Source organism: Ovis canadensis, chromosome 9, assembly GCF_042477335.2.
Source record: "Ovis canadensis isolate MfBH-ARS-UI-01 breed Bighorn chromosome 9, ARS-UI_OviCan_v2, whole genome shotgun sequence".
Classification (NCBI taxonomy): domain Eukaryota; kingdom Metazoa; phylum Chordata; class Mammalia; order Artiodactyla; family Bovidae; genus Ovis; species Ovis canadensis.
The window spans coordinates 27149085-27167783 of NC_091253.1; the positions used below are offsets into that span (position 1 = coordinate 27149085).

General features: G+C 50.9%; 1 protein-coding gene across 1 annotated transcript in view; it reads left to right on the plus strand.

The window, feature by feature from the left end:
- Window positions 1-1753: 1753 nt before the first annotated feature.
- COL22A1 (collagen type XXII alpha 1 chain) overlaps window positions 1754-18699 on the plus strand; it is a 224743-nt gene continuing 207797 nt past the window's right edge. The window contains exon 1 of the mRNA XM_069600933.1: window positions 1754-2171. The gene's annotated coding sequence lies outside the window, so the exon portion shown is untranslated. The remainder of the gene's footprint in view (window positions 2172-18699) is intronic.

Genomic DNA, 18699 nt, shown 5'->3' on the forward strand with positions numbered 1-18699 from the left:
AGGCCTCCCCAGCTGCATCAGTCACCTGTGCCCTGCTCCCCTCTCTAGCCTGGCCCTGGCCACAGTCCCCCCATGAGCCCCAGGCCACAAGGGGCCCTCAACTCCACGCTCAAGTCCTTTACTCTGCCTGGAGAGCTGCCTGTGCCCTAGTGACCTCTGGGCACCCTGCAAGCCTCGACCCTGGGTGCCCTCCTTCACCAGGCAGGGCAGAGGTGCTCCCATCTCTAGTCATGGCCCCCTGGTATTGATTCTGGAGTCTGGCTCTCTCCATTCACTCTCTAATTCATCTTTCTTCTCTGGGTCCTTCACAGCACTTAGGACAGCCTGGTCATTCAATGTGGTGGGCCGCATCCCTGTTTTCTGTCTCCCTGTGATGATGGACACAGGCAACTTCCCCCTCCCGACCGGGCTCACCATGATACCTGGCACCTGGGCACACGCGGGGCCCTTGACGCCTGTGTGTTAAGTGACTATGCCGTCTAGTCCTTTCACGCAGGTGTGATGACTCTCTTCCTAGCCTCCCTACCCTACCTGTGACTCTGATAACCAGGGCGCCCATCTCAGTTCATCGCCATCCCATGCCAGGACAGCGCCCACCCACCCCCCAGCATGCCTCCTGTGTCCCATTTACCTGGCAGTTGACACTCTGCCTGGTACCAGGTGGGCTCCCAATCCACCCCACGTGGAATGGACTGCCGCAGGGGCAAAGGGAAATGAGGAGGAGAGGAAGGAAGGGGCTGGATGGCTGAGAATTCCCTGGGTCACAGATGAGCCCCACTCTGTCTGTTTATTAAATCCCTGCTGCCGAGCAGGAGGCCAAATAAAGACACCCCCGAGCTTGGGAGTCTGATTTGGGTCGAGAGGGGCTGAGGGAGGTCATTCAAATTAAGGCATGTTCTCATCTAGTTCAAAATACTCATGCCCGGCCCATTTTTAGGAACGGAGGTCAGCAAGAAAAAGCAGAGGAGCCCTTGGGGCCAGCACCTGTTCCTTCTCTTCTTTCGGAGGCTTTGCAGCCCTTGAGGAAGGAGAGTGTGCTCCTCACACCCACCTGGCCCCCATCCCTGCTCTTCTGGGGGACTCCCGCAGGCGGATGACAGTGGCTCTCCCTGAACTTCCCTAGTCCTCATCTCAAAATAAGGACATCAACCCACCCCTCCCCCAGGATGTTCTGAGAGCAGGGCGAGAGGCCACCTGTAGCCAGAGGCAGGCAGGTGCTGGGCCAGCAGAGGGGCTCACAGAGCGCGGCAAAAGCGAAGCCCCCCACCCCTGGCTCCCTGCCCCTCCAAACTTTCCAAACTTGCAGGCAGCTGCTGCCTAGAGAGGGGGCTATTTCAGACCAGGCTGTAAAAGGGACCGAAATACCCGCTGAAGTCTATTATTGGACGAGAGTTGTCAGGCCCTGTCCCGGGCTTCTGAGCGACTCCTCTTTGCCGCCTGGAGCCCGACGCTGTTCCTGCTGCCCTCACCCCTCCCCAGCCTCCTGCCCCCAACCCCCCACCGCGACCCCCAGAGGGACACCCCATCCCCCTCTCCCCCTTCTTCCGGGAGCCTCCCGCCCCTCCGGCCCCTGGCACTCCAGGGGACCGAGCGGCTCCTTCTCCGCTCGCCCCACCCCCGCCCCTTCGCCCGCCCCGCCCCTCTTAGCCCCTCCCCTTCCACTGCCCGCCTCCCTCCTCGCCCCGCCCACCGCCGGGCCCCGCCCTCCGCGCTCCGGGCTGGGGATCCCACCGCCCCGGCCGCTTAGCCCTTGGGGGGACCAGAGCAGCTTTGTTCTTGGGCAGCAGCTGGGCTGGCTGCCGCTGCTGCATTTTTGTTCCCCCCAAGGAGGTGTCTCCCGTTTCCTTATTTTTCTGTTTCTCACAAACTTTCTGTTTTATCCTCTAAGTGCCAAGCCTCACCTTTTTTACAGTATTTATTTAGTTAGTGGTCTGATAACTAGCTCTCTCTCCGGACCCCGGCCGGGGCCAAGGCGCCAGAGCTGTTACAGGTCTAACCTAGGGAGTCAGTTTGCTAGATTTGGGGGGAGGGTGGGCGGGGCCGCTGGCAGGTGACACCCCCCCGCCCCGGACCGGGCTGCCTGGGGCTCTCGGCTTCTCCAGACTCGCTTCTTCTGGATCCGCCTGGACTCGGACCCCGGCTGGCATCCCCCTGAGCCTCGCCCCTGCCAGGTAAGGCCAGCTTCTCTTCTCTGCTGGGGGCTGCCGGGGGTCACAGGGCTTCAGGCTTCCCCCATCTCCCCCGCGACCAGGAGGGGAGCGTCCTGGGGGCCTGAGCCCCGGGGGCAATGCCCTCTCCTCCCTGGGATCTAGCTCCTTCCGGAGCACCAGCGCACCTAGCTCCTCAGACAGTGTGACCTCGGTCCTGACAGGTGGGCCTGTGCTGGGCTCAAGTTCAGAGTGGGATGGAGCAAAGTCGATGAGAAGCACCTGTTTGATTCTAGCCAAGCAACCCTGGGAAATAGGAGCACAGGGTGGCTGGCGCCAGGCAGCCTGTGAGATGCAAGTTGGTTTCTGAGTTGCTACTTTTGAGTTGTTGAGACATCCTAGCTTCTTTTAACTCTCCAATAAGAAATTTGGAGCAGGAGCCAGAAAGATTTTGTTAAAACAACAAGACAAACAAAAAATCACAGAGTGAAGTGGGGAAGAATAGTGTCCCTTTGGTTTTGCATTCAGTGTCCAGGAACTTTGCCTGTTGGTCTCAGTTGACATCTCTTTCCTGTCTGAGCAGTGTGTCTCCCTCTCCCAACTTTCTCCGGTCCAGGAAGGTGTTTTTGTTCCTTTTCTGCAAAGCCAATCTCTGCAGCAGACCTGAGCTTCTTGTCCCAGGTTATAAAGTGTAATTGGAATTAGTCACATTTTTGGCAAAATGTGCCCTCCCTTCTCCCCACTCAGGTCCCGACTCAGAGATGACAGACAGGGGAGAGGCTTATCAGGCATGTCCTGAAGGTGGCGACCCTGCTATTCCCCTCCCCAGAACATCATTCCATTACTTGTCATCTTCCAGCACCTTCTGCGGCACCCCTGTGGGAACACAGGTCATTCCAGCTCCCGTCTGTGTCTCATTAAAGATGTACACCTGGCAAAATCCTAGGAAGCCAGGCTTGTGCTGTGAGAGCCCGCAGTGATGGGCCGCATTTTCAGACCCTTCTAGTTTAGTTCCCTGAGTTGTTCCAGGGAAGTTCTAAAGCCCAGGGCTTCTGTGTTGCTGGAGGCTGGGCTGAGTGGGGTGTGTTGTCTGGTTGGTACTGATGCTGGTGAAGGGCAGGAGCCTTGCTGCTCATCTGGCCTCCTGGCCCAGGTGGTGCTAATGGTAACAAATCCACCTGCCATTGCAGGAGACACAAGAGACTCGGGTTGGATCCCTGGGTTGGAAAGATCCGCTGGAGTACAAAATGGCAACCTGCTCCAGTATGCTTGCCTGGAAAATCCCATGGACAGAGGAGCCTGGTGGGCTACAGTCCCTGGGGTTGAAAAGAGTCAGACACAACTGACTGTTGGAGCACACGCACACACCTCCACAGGGCCTTGAAAATGTTGGGAGCAGAAATTTGTAATTTTTTTTTTTTTTTTTTGCTGGAGCTTCTTCAAAGTTTCATCAGGTTCTCAAAAGTTTTCTCATATTTATAAAATGGTTAAGGAAGTGGCCCGCAGGCTGATCCAGCCCACAGACAGTCTTAATGCTTCTTAGGTGCATTTTGCATTTAATTACTTTTCAACATAAACGGAATCAGGAGATTTCATGTTCACATCTTAATCTCTGGCTTCTCTTGAAAAATGAGAAGATGGGACAGCCTTGGGCTTGTGTCCCAGGGAGGCTGTCCGTGTGGCTGCCCACCAGCCAGGCAGGTGCCCCCTGGTCATCCACGGTCATTGGTGTGACCAGGAGGGGCTTGCTCCCTCTGGACTGGAAGGTTCGGATTCTCTCTCTCCCTCTGATTCCATTCTAAGAGGGTTGCAGATAAACGGAGTCACTTTCAGAGGAGAGAATGCAGGCTGCCCTGGGAACAGAGCCGTGGACCGTAAGAAAGAGCCTCTGTTGTGGAGGAGAGAGGACCCGTGGCTGAAGGAATCTGGGGAGATGCCATGGAGGAGAGACAGCTGACCCGCTCTCTTGGTCCCCAGAGGGTAGAAGCAGGAGGACCGGTGAATGAAATTTCACTGGATGCTGGATTCCTGTCCAGTGGGAAGATCGGGTCAGAGACAGGAGGGGTCCCCTGGATCCAACCACTGGGGGACGAGGCTCTGATGCTAGAGGGATTTAAACAGAGGTTGGACGGCCATTTCACAGGACCGGAAGGGGTGTTGATCTGAACATCGATGGCCAGGTGAACATTTAAGCTCTTCTCCCAGCTTGAGGGTCTGCACTTCCTAAATGCTTCCTTTCCACCCCTAAAATTCTGCTCATCCACTCTGGCCCCCTGCTCTTTCTTCAGTGCTGCTGCCGATAGAGGCCAGCATGGGCGTGTGGTCACTCGGGTCAGGACTGTGAACTCTCTGTGGGTCATTCATTTCTTGATTTTGTGACCAAGGAAACGGAAAGTGAGAGTCTGAATGGCTTACCTCAGGACAGGTAGAGGGAACAGAAGAGCCAAGATGCAAAGCCACATCTGGGGGAGCAAAGCCCTTATCACAGCGACAGAAGAGGCCACCATTGCAGATGCAGGCAGCTGAGGAGAGCCGGGATGAAGAAGGCCCATGGGGATGTTTAGGGTGGGGAAGGTCCCTGAGGATTTCCTAGCCCATCTTCCTACTCAGGAGTGGAAGACACGGCCGCTTGCCTGACAAAAACAACTTTAATCATTTTTATCAAATAAATGAAATAAATATTTTTATTAATAAAAATCAATAACAGAAGTCAAGGAAGACATATCTGGTAAGATGAGAAGAGTACAGTTGCCCCATTTTACAGATGAAGGGACACAGTCCAAGAGAACGTGAATGACTTGACTGTTTTGTATATAGTCAGAGATGGGTCTCAAATGCACGTCTACTGAGAGATACCTGGGCATAGAGGGCTTGCCCTTGGTCTTCCTGCCCATTGTGCATGCGTGCGTGTGTGTGTGTGTGTGTGTGTGTGTGTCAAGGCCAGGCGGCCACACTGACCTCTCCTCCTTGCACTTTGCAGTAAGTGAACAAACGTCCATAGGAATTGCAACATTGAATGAGTGAAGGACATGTACCACTCCTCAGCCTTATGATTTAGCAAAACTGGCTACTTTCTTTGTGGTTTAGTAAACACCATTTTTTATTGCTTCTTCTAATCCCTTCGGTGGATGCCCGCCCTGCCCCCCCCCCAGCCCCCGATTCCTGCTTGCTGCCTCAGCGAGCATCTTTCTGCATGTGACTTCCGCCCCTCGCAATGCTGTCCCTGAGATTATTCCTAAGGAATAGGCATTCTGGGTCAAAGGGCAGGGACATTTTAATAGCCCTCAGGAGGTTTTGGGACTGGGCCTTCATGAGAAGCCAAAAGCTGGGTAACATCGTGGTCTGAACAGAGGGAAGTCTTGGCCAAGATCCAAGGAATGTGCCGACCAGCCCTCCCGCTGTGGTCGTGGAGCTTGTCGGAACCCTCTAGAGACAAACCCCATCTGATGGGGTTAAGTTCTCATCTGCTGTCCGCCTGCCTTAGCTTGGACACTCCCAGTTACTGCGTGCTCACCACTTCTAGCTAACTCTGCCTAAGTTCTGATAGAGATGAGAACATCATTTTAATTTCTTAAAGTTGGGTTCATAATACAGTTGTGGGGGAAAAAATGCAATTTGCGCCATCCTTTTTGGTTGGAGCTCTCTAAAGAGAAAACTTTCTTTTAACTGCATCCTGACAGATAGGAGCCAATTGGAACTGGTCTTGATTGCCTGGCAGCCAAGTGGCTGAAGCCAGAGTGTGCTGTATAAAAACAAGAAAAAGCAAACTGAGCTCAACAATGCAGTCAACAAAATCTCACTTGAAAATCAAACAGTGCTACAAGCTTCTTTGGGGTGATAGATTCATGACCACACAGGGCTTTACCAGATAGTCATTCCTTTAACAGGTTCTTTCTTCTCAAGCCTGTGAGACGACCATCACAGCCACCTTGCCCCATCTCTTCATCTGGAGTCTGACTCATCTCTGCCCCAGCCTTTGCTCACCTTCTCCTGTCCTACTCCCGGGGCAGAGGAACCGCCACCTCCCAAGGGGAACCAGTGGTTTGTTAGTGGATATCTCGTTAAAATGAAAGCTTCCTCCCTGCCACCTCTGTCTGTCAGCCCTCACTCCATGTTTTTGGTGGTACTTAGAATAATTAAAGGGGGCTTCCCTGGCAGTCCAGTGGTTAAGACTCTGCTTCCAATGCAAGGGGTTAGGTTCCATCCCTGTTCAGGGAACTAAGATCCCACATGCCACACGGTGTGGCCAAAGGAAAAAAAAAAAAACAGTAGAATAATTGAAATCTCCTTTCCCATAACATCTTTTTTTTGACCTCTGTAAAAACAAGACTAGTGTGACCCTGAGCCTGATATTGGACCCCAGTTGGTCCCAGGTTATATAATCTACGTTCTCCCATCACTCCTGGGGATCAGTTACGCTGCTACCCTCTGTGCAGATGGACAGCCCGGTGGCCTGTCCATCCGGGGCTTACAGATGTTTAGTCCCACAGTAAGTAAGTGGCAGAGCGGGGACTCAAACCCATGTCTTCGTGCAGAATCCATGGCCTGAACCACAATTCTGATCTGCCTTGAGTGTGTAAGGTAAATGTAGAACATTCATCCAATGAGGCATATATACCATATGGACCATCCTTGTTCTTTTTAGAAAATATTTTTCATTAGAATGTCTTAAATTATGAAAGCAATGAAAGTATGTTTTTTAGCATTTAAATACCTGAATTAGTGTATAGTTGCTTTATACTTGAAAGTGTATTTTTACAAAGGCAAAAATATTGACAATGCCCTGTGTTTTCATCTCCCCAGCTTATCCAATAGTAACATTCTGACAAATACCCTTTCGGAATCTATATCCAAACATACACATCAATCAAAAATCCAATATTTGAATGTAGTAGTCATTGTCAATGACTACTACAGCAAGTTTACCTACCACTGTGTCTAGGTCATAGGAGGGGCTCTGTTAATAACTGAAAGGTTGAATTGTCTGTTTTGCCTGGTCTAGTAGTTCCTCTGAGGCCACTGGGCTGTGGGGCAATGGTCTCCATCGGCCTTCAGGAAAACGGACCGGCAGGATAAGACCCCAGATGGCATGTCTGCAGGTCTCTGAGGAAACACCTAATGCAGCTCAGCTTTCCCCCTTGCTCCTGCGTTGCTGTGGAGTCCGCGTGGGCTTTCCTTGCCGCTCGGTTCCCCGCCCCCAGCTTCCCGTGCTGCCACAGCTTCACGTCCTCGGCTTCTGTAACCCCAAGGGCTGGTCTGTCTCTGCCCCTCGCCAATGAGTCCCTGGAGTTCATGGGTTTTGCATTTCTTATCTCTGAACTACTAGCGTCTGCACGGTGGTGGGCGCAGTAAGGAACTCAATACATCTTTGTGGGAGGAAGGAATTTCCAAACAGTGATGATCAAATGCCTGGCACATAGTATCCGATTAATAAAATTACAGCTTGGTTTAAATCACAGATAAGGGAGTGAAATATCAAGATTGGAAAACTGGTACTGATATTTGCAGTGTCTGGCACAGCGTCCCACAGACAGACATGTATGGCGGATGTTAGTCCTTCCCCATCAGTGTGGCGTGGTGCTGGTGGTGGGGGTGAACTCTGAGCGATGACTGGGCAGCTCTGGACCTTGGGCATTGCTGGGGGTCCCACTGAGCCCTAGGGGCCTGGATTCATGGACCGGGCTGTGTTGGTGGATCTAAGTCTGGCTTGGGTCTGAATTTGGCCCTTCTCTTGCCTGTCTGTGTGGTCCAGGACCTTTTAGAGACTCTCTGTGGGAGCCGAGGGGATGGGCTCAGAAAACACGGTGAGGCACAGCTCAGGGCCCGGAAATCTCTGGTCAGTGAGTAGATCTGCCATCTTCAGTGCCTGGTAGGTCAACTTGCTAGAACCTTTGGAAGGTCGTACAGGCCCCAGGATTTCCTGGCAGCCACACCAGCCTGCTCTTATGCTGGAAAAGAAAGTCCTCAACACCTGATCACGCCTCCCTCAGACGGTGCACTGGCTGTACAGCACATGTTGAAGGTACTGTGCTAAGTCGCTCAGTCATGTCTGGATCTTTGCCACCCGGTAGACTGTAGCCCGCCAGGCTCTCTGTCCATGGGATTCTCCAGGCGAGAGAGTGGGTTGCCATGCCCTCCTCCAGGGGATCTTTCCAACCCAGGGATTGAACTCAGGTCTCCCACATTGCAGGTGGATTCTGTACCATCTGAGCCACCGGGAAAGCCCAAGAATACTGGAGTGGGTGGCCTGTCCCTTCTCCAGGGGAACTTCCTGACCCAGGAATCCAACCAGGGTCTCCAGCATTATATACTGACTACAAACACCTATGTCTCTTGCCTCTTTGGTTGGTCATTTCCTGCCCTGCCCCCAGGGCTCTGTCCGGTTGGTGCTCTGAATGGCTGCTGCGGGTCAGATGTGCTTAGGTCATCAAGGGGGCAGATACCCCAGTGCCCTGAGGCCAAGCTGCCCCCTGTGTGTTCAGGTGTGGGTTTGGGTGCCCCTAGCCAACCACTCACCATGCAGCAGTACTTACCAGAACACAGACCATTGGCACTGTGTGTTTACACACTCCCCCCGGGTAATTTTTGCAAGAATACTAGAGGGAGTTAGTCATCACTTTATGAAGCAGAAGAGACCCAGAGCGTTAGGCGACCTGTCCAGGGGCAAATGGCCAGATAAGAGCAGAAGCCTCTTTCGTTTATGCTCCCCTCACTTTCTCTTCTCCTTCTCTCCCTTCGCTTCTCTGTGTCAGCGTGTTGTCTGTTAAGGCTGGGCTTTCATGTCCGACTTCCTAGAGGGTAAACACAGAGTCTTGGAGGAAAGTGGAGAATTCCCCAAAGTATTTTTATTTGCTTTTACTTTTTTTAATTGGAGTCTAATTGCATCACAATGTTGTTTTAGTTTCTGCTGTGCAACAAAATGAATCAGCCATACACATATCCCCTCCCCCTTGAGCCTTCCCTCTACCCCTCACCCCCCACCCACCCTTCTAGGTCATCACAGAGCCAGCACCGAGCTGAGCTCCCTGGCTATGCAGAAGCTTCCTGGTAGCTTTACACATGGTCCCGTATATGTTAGCGGTACTCTCACAGGTCATTCCACAATCTCCTTCCCCCCCAGGGTCCACACATCTGTTCTTTTTGTCTGTCTCTATTCCTGCCCTGCAAACAGGTTCATCAGTGCCATTTTCTAGATTCCACACATACGCGTTAATATATGGTATTTGCTTTTCTCTTTCTGACTTTCCTCACTGTTCATCCACATCACTGCCGCTGACCCCACACTATTTTGAATGCCTCGTTCCTCTTTGGGGCTGTGTTCCTACCACGTGCATTCCTGGAGGCAGGAACTCTGCCTGGTTTATCTCCATTGCCGAAGCTCAGGTGTGGGCTTGGGTGGGAGTGGGTTCAGTACTGGGCCTGCGGCGTGAGTGAGCGCCTGTGTGGGTAGGTGGTCGGTGATGATGAGGTGGGGAGGGAGGGAGGGGGTGCAGAAATGCATGACTCCCTGGGTGGAGGGCGGGCTAGAGAGCCGACTGATGAAACAGTGAGTGAGAGAGCAGGCCTGCGGGTGGATGGATGCACGAGGGCCTTGTGATGCGTTAACGTCACCACGAGTTGATCTGCCATGTGTGGACGGTTCTTAGATGAAAAGGAAGGAAAGAGGATGGGGTGGCAGGGTTCAGTCCTCAGATAGAACCTTTCAAGAGGCTCTTCTCTGTTGCTCCTGCGAATTCTCCCACTGAGAAATGCTCAGACTGGGTTTGGACACAGCGAAGGACAGAGGTGATGAGCAGAACCCCTCCCACTGCCCCCCCCCCGCCCCCCGCCAAGGGGAGGTATTTCCGGAGCTTCCTCTTCACCTAGGTCCTGGAGTCCCTGCACAGTGATGCCAAAACAGCGGGTCCTTTGAACAATGAGCCGGAGCCCTGGGTCACGCTGGGCACGAACCTCCCTGGTCCCACTGTGTCAGGCACATCTGTGCATTGATTCCCTGAGAAGGAAACTCACCCCATGGGGTCTCTGTTCCTGGTTCCTCCCCAGGCATCCCTGACCTCCCCCGCCTACTCATACCTGCAGAGCAGTGGGTCCTGGAGATCTGAGAAGCTCTCTTAGAAAAAAAGAAACATCCTTCGTGACTAGACAGAGACGGTAACTCCTGTGCTCATAAGCCACATGCTTGCTCTATTCTCAGGATGTAGAAGTTTTAAGATTATATTTTTTAAGTTTTTTTTTTTTTCCCAAAAAAATAAAAGAGAATGTGCTTTCATTATCTAAGTCAATATAGAGTTAGTGGAGACACTCGGTCATGGTTACGCTGATGCATGGAGCGCCTGCTCGGTGCCTGTCACCCTTCCAGGCCCTGAGACATGACCGCTAAGTCTAAGGAGCTCCGTGGAAAAAGACAGACCAATAACCTGTTGTGCCATGTCTGACTCTTTGTGGCCCCATGGATTGTAGCCCACCAGGCTCTTCTGTCCATGGGGATTCTCCGGGCAAGAATACTGGAGTGGGTTGCCATGCTCTCCTCCAGGATATCTTCCTAACCCAGGGATCCAACCCAGGTCTCCCACCTTGTAGGCGGATTCTTTACTGTCTGAGCCACCAGGGAAGCCCAAGAGTACTGGAGTGGGTAGCCTATCCCTTCTCCAGGGGGATCTTCCTGACCTAGAAGCAGAAGGAAAAAAAGATCATAGGAAATAACATAAAATAACATAAACACTAGATGAGGGGGTGGGAGGAGTCACAGCTGCCTGAGTTCACCTCTGCCCACCCCCAGAGGCTTGGCCAGAGGGGAAATGCCTTAAGTTCAGCTCAGTCACTCCTTAGGCTCATGGACTGATGGCCCAGAGAGAGAAAGACAGTTATGCTGGAGCCCATCATAATACAACCGGAATCAACCCTGAATATTCATTGGAAGGACTGATGCGGAAGCTGAAACTCCAATACTTTGGCCACCTGATACGAAGAACTGGCTCACTGGAAAAGACCTTGATGGTGGGAAAGGCTGAAGTCAAAAGGAGAAGGGGATGAGATGGTTGGATAGCATCACCAACTCAATGGACATGAGTTTGAGTGAACTCTGGGAGACAGTGAAGGACAGGGAAGCCGGGAGTGCTGCAGTCCATGGGGTCACAAAGTGTCAGACACAAATGAGCTACTAAACAACAACACACTGCAATATCAGCTTCCCACTTACAGGATTCAGAAGATAAGGAGGTCAGTTTTAATATTGTTTGTGAGTTGATAAAACAGTATCACCCCGGGGGTCTGTGGGAGCCTGAAGAAGACAGTGGCACTCCCTCCGTGGGAAATCAGAGAAGCCTTCACAGAGGAGAAGATGCATCCTAGGGGTTTTGAAGGATGAGTAGGAGTCTAATGACAGAGGCAGTGGCAAAGGGTTAGGGCAATGGTGGGGTGTTGAAGAAAGAGGAGGAAGGTGCTGAGGTTGGAGGAAAAGGCTCATGAGGAGTCGGTGGGGACCATGAACCTGGAAAAGGAGATCGGGACCAGACTGAGAAAGGCTGGAAGGAGAAGGCTTTCTTCTGGGAGCGATGTGAACAGACCTGTGTGCTCCAATGACATCTGTGCCCAAGGCCCTTTACAGACTTACAGATCTTAACCCACAGGGTTACAATCTGGTTCAGATGTCAGAGTCTCACCCTCAGGAGGAAAAGTGTCTTCAGAGATTCTGGGGTCCTGGGTAATCCGAGGGCTGAGCCAGGAGCTTGGATTCTAGACTATAGCATCTCTTAAGGTAGGGACTCCAAGTGAGGGCTGGATCCTTCCTTCAGCGTCCTCACCTGAAGATGGTTAACATCTCTCAGACACCGTGAAGCTCCAAGAGTGTAGGATTTTGAGATGTTCTTAGTGTCTTGCAAGGTTGCCAGCACCTGGTTACTGGGGGCACTCAGGCTTAGGTGGAAGCATGAGAGGGGCTGAGAGTGGATTCAGTTCAGTTCAGTTCAGTCACTCAGTCATAGACTCTACGAGCCCACAGACTGCAGCACGCCAGGCTTCCCTGTCCATCACCAACTCCTGGAGTTTACTCAAACTCATGTCCATTGAGTCGGTGATACCATCCAACCATTTCATCCTCTGTCATCCCCTTTTCCTCCCACCTTCAAACTTTCCCAGCATCAGAGTCTTTTCAAATGAGTCAGGTTCTTCACATCAGGTGGCAACAGTATTAGAATTTCAGCTTCAGTATTAGTCCTTCCAATGAATACCCAGGACTGATTTCCTTTAGGATGGACTGGTTGGATCTCCTTGCAGTCCAAGGGACTCTCAAGAGTCTTCTCCAACACCACAGTTCAAAAGCATCAATTCTTTGGCACTCAGCTTTCTTTATGGTCTAACTCTCACATCCACACACGACTACTGGAAAAATCATAGTCTTGACTAGACAGACCTTTGTTGGCAAAGTAATGTCTCTGCTTTTTAATATGCAGTCTAGGTTGGTCATAACTTTTCTTCCAAGGAATAAGTGTCTTTTAATTTCATGGCTGCAGTCACCATCTGCAGTGATTTTGGAGCCCCCCAAAATAAAGTCAACCACTGTTTCCACTGTTTCCCCATCTATTTGCCATGTAGTGATGGGACCAGATGCCATGATCTTCATTTTCTGAATGTTGAGCTTTAGGCCAACTTTTTCACTCTCCTCTTTCACTTTTATCAAAAGGCTCTTTAGTTCTTCTTTGCTTTCTGCCATAAGGGTGGTGTCATCTGCATATCTGAGATTATTGATATTTCTCCCAGCAATCTTGATTCCAGCTTATGCTTCATCCAGCCCAGTGTTTCTCATGGTGTACTCTGCGTGGAAGTTAAATAAGCAGGGTGACAATATACAGCCTTGATGTACTCCTTTTCCTATTTGGAATCAGTCTGTTGTTCCATGTCCAGTTCTAACTGTTGCTTCCTGACCTGCATACAGATTTCTGAAGAGGCAGGTTAGGTGGTCTGGTATTCCCATCTCTTTCAGAATTTTCCACAGTTTGTTGTGATCCACATGGTCAAAGGCTTTGGCATAGTCAAGAAAGCAGAAATAGATGTTTTTCTGGAATGCTCTTGGTTTTTTGATGATCCAGCAGATGTTGGCAATTTGACCTCGGGTTCCTCTGCCTCAAGCATGGGGCAATGGGGGAGTTTGGAGTAGACCACTCTCTCAGACAGCAGTCTCATCTAGTGGTACAGAAGGTACTGTCAACTTGAAACAAGTGCTAGAAAGGGCTCTCTGGTAACTTCCTTTAAATGAGTGCTCGTAGCTTTTTTTTTTTTAATTGACTGGCACCCAGGCACTGTGGTAGGGACCCTAATCCTTCCCATAAACTGGTGGGGCAGGCTAATCCCCTTGTTACAGACGAGGCGCGGAAGCTTAGACAGTAGCTGAGATCATGGAGCAAACCCGACACGTGCTGGACCCGGGAGCCAAACTCCAGTCTGTCTGGCCCCACGGCCCATGGCTCTCTGTTGACTGTCAGTCCCAGCTCTCACTGGGGGACGCCGCTTATGCCTCCTCACTGTCCTTCCCCCACAAAAGTGGGGACTCCACTGGGTCGGCACCTCCCAAATCACAGTGGGTCCTGCAGCACTATTTATACGCATTGCTTCATCAGACCAGACGCCACTCAAAATAAGTTAAACAGAAATATCTCTCTGTGTCCTCAGGACCCTGTAATCTGAGACAGTCTCTTGTGAAATGAACTGAGACAGTCTATTTGGGGTGGGGCGGTGAAGAGAGAAAATTAAGAACAAAATGAAGAAGAATTCAGTACTGAACATGCAAGAAAGAAGAACAGGGTTACAACAGCTCTCGGATGTTTGCACAGACTCACAGAGCCATCACGGGCAATGAGTGGTTTCTGGTGTGGATGGTGGGGCTCTCTCAAGGGAAGGCATCCTTCTCCGTGCCGCCCCGTTGGCCCAGGAAGGATGCAGGGATGTGGTATCTGGATGGACCTTGGAAAGGGATTCTGGGAAAGCCAGTCTAAGCTGAGTTGTCTATCAAACATCAACAGAGGAGAAAAGGGGAAAAGACACAGAGCAAGGAAGGAGACTAAGGACCCGGGGTGGGGAGGGCACTTGGAAGGGCCTGAGTGAGCTCAAGATGGAGCCATTATCTGCAGGGCCATATAAAGTCCAAGGCCTGTCTGTGGTTTGGAAGTGAAAGAAGCCCAGCTCAGACTGGCTTAGATTTTTTAAAAAATGGGGCTAGAGAAATATTTATCCCCAACACAAAAGCTCTGAGTGCTTGTGGACTTTGGGCAACACTGGGCTAAGGTGCTTAAGTGACAAAACTCATTTCGTTCTCTTCAATGGGTGGCTTCCTTCTCCGTCAGGATTCCCCCACCCCCGGGTCATGGCAGATGGCCCTCCACATCTCCAAACTTAGCATCTCTATCAGAAACATGCCTCTCTTCCCGGAAGCTCCAGTGGAGTTTCCAGAGACGCCGTGGCTTGAGTTTCATTCAGTTTTTAGCAACTGGCAGAGAAACGCGACTGGCATCTGGTCTCTTGATAAAAAGAAACTGATAGGAAATATTTTTGAATTCCACAGCACAAAGAAGGAGGTTAGAAAAGCACATTTCTCATTCTATTTCCATCCCTGCAATGAAATTAATCCTGCGTTTTGGTAGCCTGGGGTTTAAGCTGATTCTATGTAAGTCTTTCAGTGTCTGAATGGAAGGAGGGCTGGGTGGATGTTCTTGCTGGTAATTAGGACTAGACTCCTAAAGTCCCTAGTTCTTTTGTTCCCTCCTCTTCTATGAGACATCAGCTAGGGCTTTCATTCTATAGCGGACAGGGAGCAGTCCTCTGTGGTTACTGATGATATCTGTCTACGACTGAATCCTAGTTCTGCATGTTCCTGGGTGTATGATTTGAGACACATTTGTTAACTTCACTGAGTTTGAGATTCCTGGATTCTAATCACCGTTTGGTCAGCTTGTTGTGAGGAAATAAAACAATTCAAGTGAAACCACAGCCTGGCTCTGGCTACTGTTTACATCGTTCCAGCCACAGTATGTTCACCACATCTGTTGTCGCATAACCTGTTGAACCAGCTGTCATACTGTGAGTTTGGACATGTATTTTTGCTGCCCTAAAAATCCTCTGTGCTCTGCCTGTTCATCCCTCCCTCCCCCCAAACACACACTCTTGGAAACCACTGATCTTTTCATTGTCTCCATAGTTCGGCCTTTTTCATAATGGCATAGAGTTGGAATCATACCGTATGTAGCCTTTTCCAATTGGCTTCTTTCACTTTGTAATATGCATTTAAGGTTCCCTCCAGGTCTTTCCATGGCTAGCTGGCTCATTTCTTTGCAGTGATGAATAATCTTCCATTGTCTGGATGGACCACAGTTTATCTATTGATTCACTTAGTGAAGGGCATCTTGGTTGTTTCAATGTCTTGGAAGTTATACAGAAAGTTCTATAAACATCCATGTGCAGGGTTTTGTGTGCACCTAAGTTTTCAGTTCAGAGAAGGCAATGGCACCCCACTCCAGTACTCTTGCCTGGTAAATCCCATGGACAGCAGAGCCTGGTAGGCTGCAGACCATGGGGTCGCTAAAAGTCAGACACGACTGAGCAACTTCACTTTCACTTTTCACTTTCATGCATTGGAGAAGGAAATCGCAACCCACTCCAGTGTTCTTGCCTGGAGAATCCCAGGGATGGGGGAGCCTGGTGGGCTGCCGTCTATGGGGTCACACAGAGTTGGACATGACTGAAGCGACTTAGCAGCAGCAGCAGCAGCAGCAGCAAGTTTTCAGTTCCTTTAGATAAATACCAAGGAGGGTGGCTCCTGGATCATATGGTAGGAACACGTTTAGTTTGTAAGAAAGCACCAGAGTGTCCTCCAAAGTGGCTGCACCGTTCTGCTCTCCCACCAGCAATGACTGAGGGTTCCTGTTGCTCTACAGTCTCACCTGCATTTGGTGTTGTCAGTGTTTGGACCGTTCTAACAGGTGTGGAGGGATGTCTCACTGTGAGGGGTCTGTTAAGAACCTCAGCTTATTTTTAAGATCAGGTTGTTTTCTTATTGCTGAGTTTTAAGGGTTTGGGGTATATTTTGGAGAACTGTTCTTTATCAGATGTATCTTTTGCAAATATTTTCTACTGATCTATGACTTATCTTTTTATTCTCTTGAAGATTTTATTTGTTTGTCTTTAGTTGAAAGTACACCACAGAGGATTCTCCACCATGAAAGTCACAGGAAAACATTGGATTGTGGGAAGCAAACCAAAGGCACAGAAGTACCCTAGCACTTCTGAGACCAAGTGTGGTAGTTGAACATCAGGCTGACACTGTGTCAGCAGGGCGGGGGGTGGGGGGGTGGGTGGGGGTGGGCATTTGCTTTCTCTGCCTGCCCCCACCCTGGCTGCACACTGCTTTCCCTCAGGGCTCTGTCCTCCACTCCCTCTTCACTTCTCCAGGAGGGTCTCCTGCCCCAGTGTCTCTTCTGAGTTAGACTCAGATGTCTTTGACTTCTCCACCTGGGTATCTTCCAGGTGACTCAGACTCACTCACTGTGTCCTGCTTATCACCCTCACCCGACTCAGTGACTGGCTCCCAGATGTTCAAACTGGAAGTCTGGTACCATCGAGTCTGCAGCTGGACCGCTTGAAAATGTTAGCGTTAGTTGCTCAGTGTGTCTGACTCTTTGCAACCCCATGGACAGTACTATGTCAGGCTCCTCTGTCCATGGGATTCTCCAGGCAAGAATACTGGAGTGAGTTGCCATGCCCTCCTCCACAGGATCTTCCTGACCCAGGGATCAAACCCTGGTCTCCTGCATTGCAGGCAGATTCTTTACCTTCTGAGCCACCAGGAACGCACAAGGACCACTTGACCTCCTTACTGTCTTAGGAAAGATTATCAGCATCTCTTTTTGGATTTTGCACTGACCTCCTTGTTGGTCCCTCTCCTCCATCCATCCTTCTCAACAGGGTTTTTGAAATTGTATTAATATAGGTCACTCCCTTGCATGAGGACATCCACTGCTTCCAAGGGCAAAGTCTGACCCCCTTTTACTAGGTTACTGCCCAAGTCCTTTGACTGCCTTTATTAACATGGATTCTTGCCCTCTGGTCCAGCCTGAATTTTCACCATTGCTTTTACTTCCTCATCTAAATACTTTACTTATTGCTCATAAGTGATCCTGGAAGGGAGGCGGGCTATTCCTGGTGAAGACAACCCTTGTCTCCCTGCCTGCTCTCTACCCATCTTTCCTGACTTGGCTCAGGTGTTAGCTCCTCCAGGAAGCCTTCCCTGACTCTCAGGCCTAAGTCAAGTGCTATCAGAGCACTGACCCTACAGAAATGGAAGCATCTACTCACTTATCTGTGTCTATTAGGTCTGAAGCTTCTTGGACAGAGTGTCCTGTTCTGTGTGCCTGGCACTTAGTAAGTGCCTGACCTGCCTTCAGGGCATGATTGAATTGGGGAATAATTAGACATTAAAGGCCTGGGACCCCTATGCAGTTAACACTGGCCTGTGATGTAGGTGTTGTTATACGTGAATGGGCTAAGGTCCGGAGAGGTTAAGTGACTTCCCTGGTTTGCACAGCGAGTCACAGGCAGAACTGGACTCTGAACACAGGGTTCTAAACAGAAGCTCTGTCATTGTGCCAGCTGCTGCAGAAGAGTCAACGCCCCTGAAGGTGCTCGGTCTGTGTTTGGTGACTGAGGAGGACTTGTTGCAGGTCTTGAATCAAGGAGGCAGGCTCCCCAGCACTCCCCAGGCAGCTGGCCTCTTGGGCTTCCATAGAGACAGAAGCCAGCCAGCTCCCTCTGCCCCCTGCACCTGTAAGTGCGGTCTTCATCAGACAGCACAACAGAGGCTCAAAAGGACCCGGCTCAGTGGCCTGGACACAGCCACGCCAGGCTTTTCTGTCTCCACCAGATTCCTGCCCAGAGCTTCGTCCGTCACCCCAGCAACACATCGCAGTGCCTCACTCCACGCAGTCTCCACCCTCCGTGGGCAGCGGCCAGACCCTCTGCAGCAGGCAGAGCTCGCACTTTGCCCAGGCTGCCTTGCAATGTGCCAGATCTCATTTTCTCCCTCTAAATTGCCTTCTGCTCAGTGTCTTTTCTCCCCCACCTCTGAGTCCCTGAATAGGGAAGGTTGGTTACTATGGCAATGGGCTGGCTCGTGGAAGGAACTCAGCTCAGTAAATTAATTGCTGGACTTAGGGAGACTAATGGCACAGCCCTGCCTCCCAGGGACAGGGTGTGGCCTGCGTCGTGCCCACTTGGCAGCCAAGTCCTAGACAGAGCTGATGAGAGAAGTAGGATCGTGGTACCCATGCTTGCTGGTGGGGAAGCAAGGTACACAGATCTCACCAGGTACAGTGGCTGTGTCCCTGGTCTGTGCTGGTATCTCTGCGACATGCTTCGTAGAAACTACTTCATGGAACCCTCACAGCATCCCCTATGGAATAGGGGTGATCCCCTCTTATGATGGAGATGGGATGCTCATTTAGTGGCTCCTGCAGTGGAAACAGTGTCAGACTTTATTTTTTTTGGCTCCAAAATCACTGCAGATGGT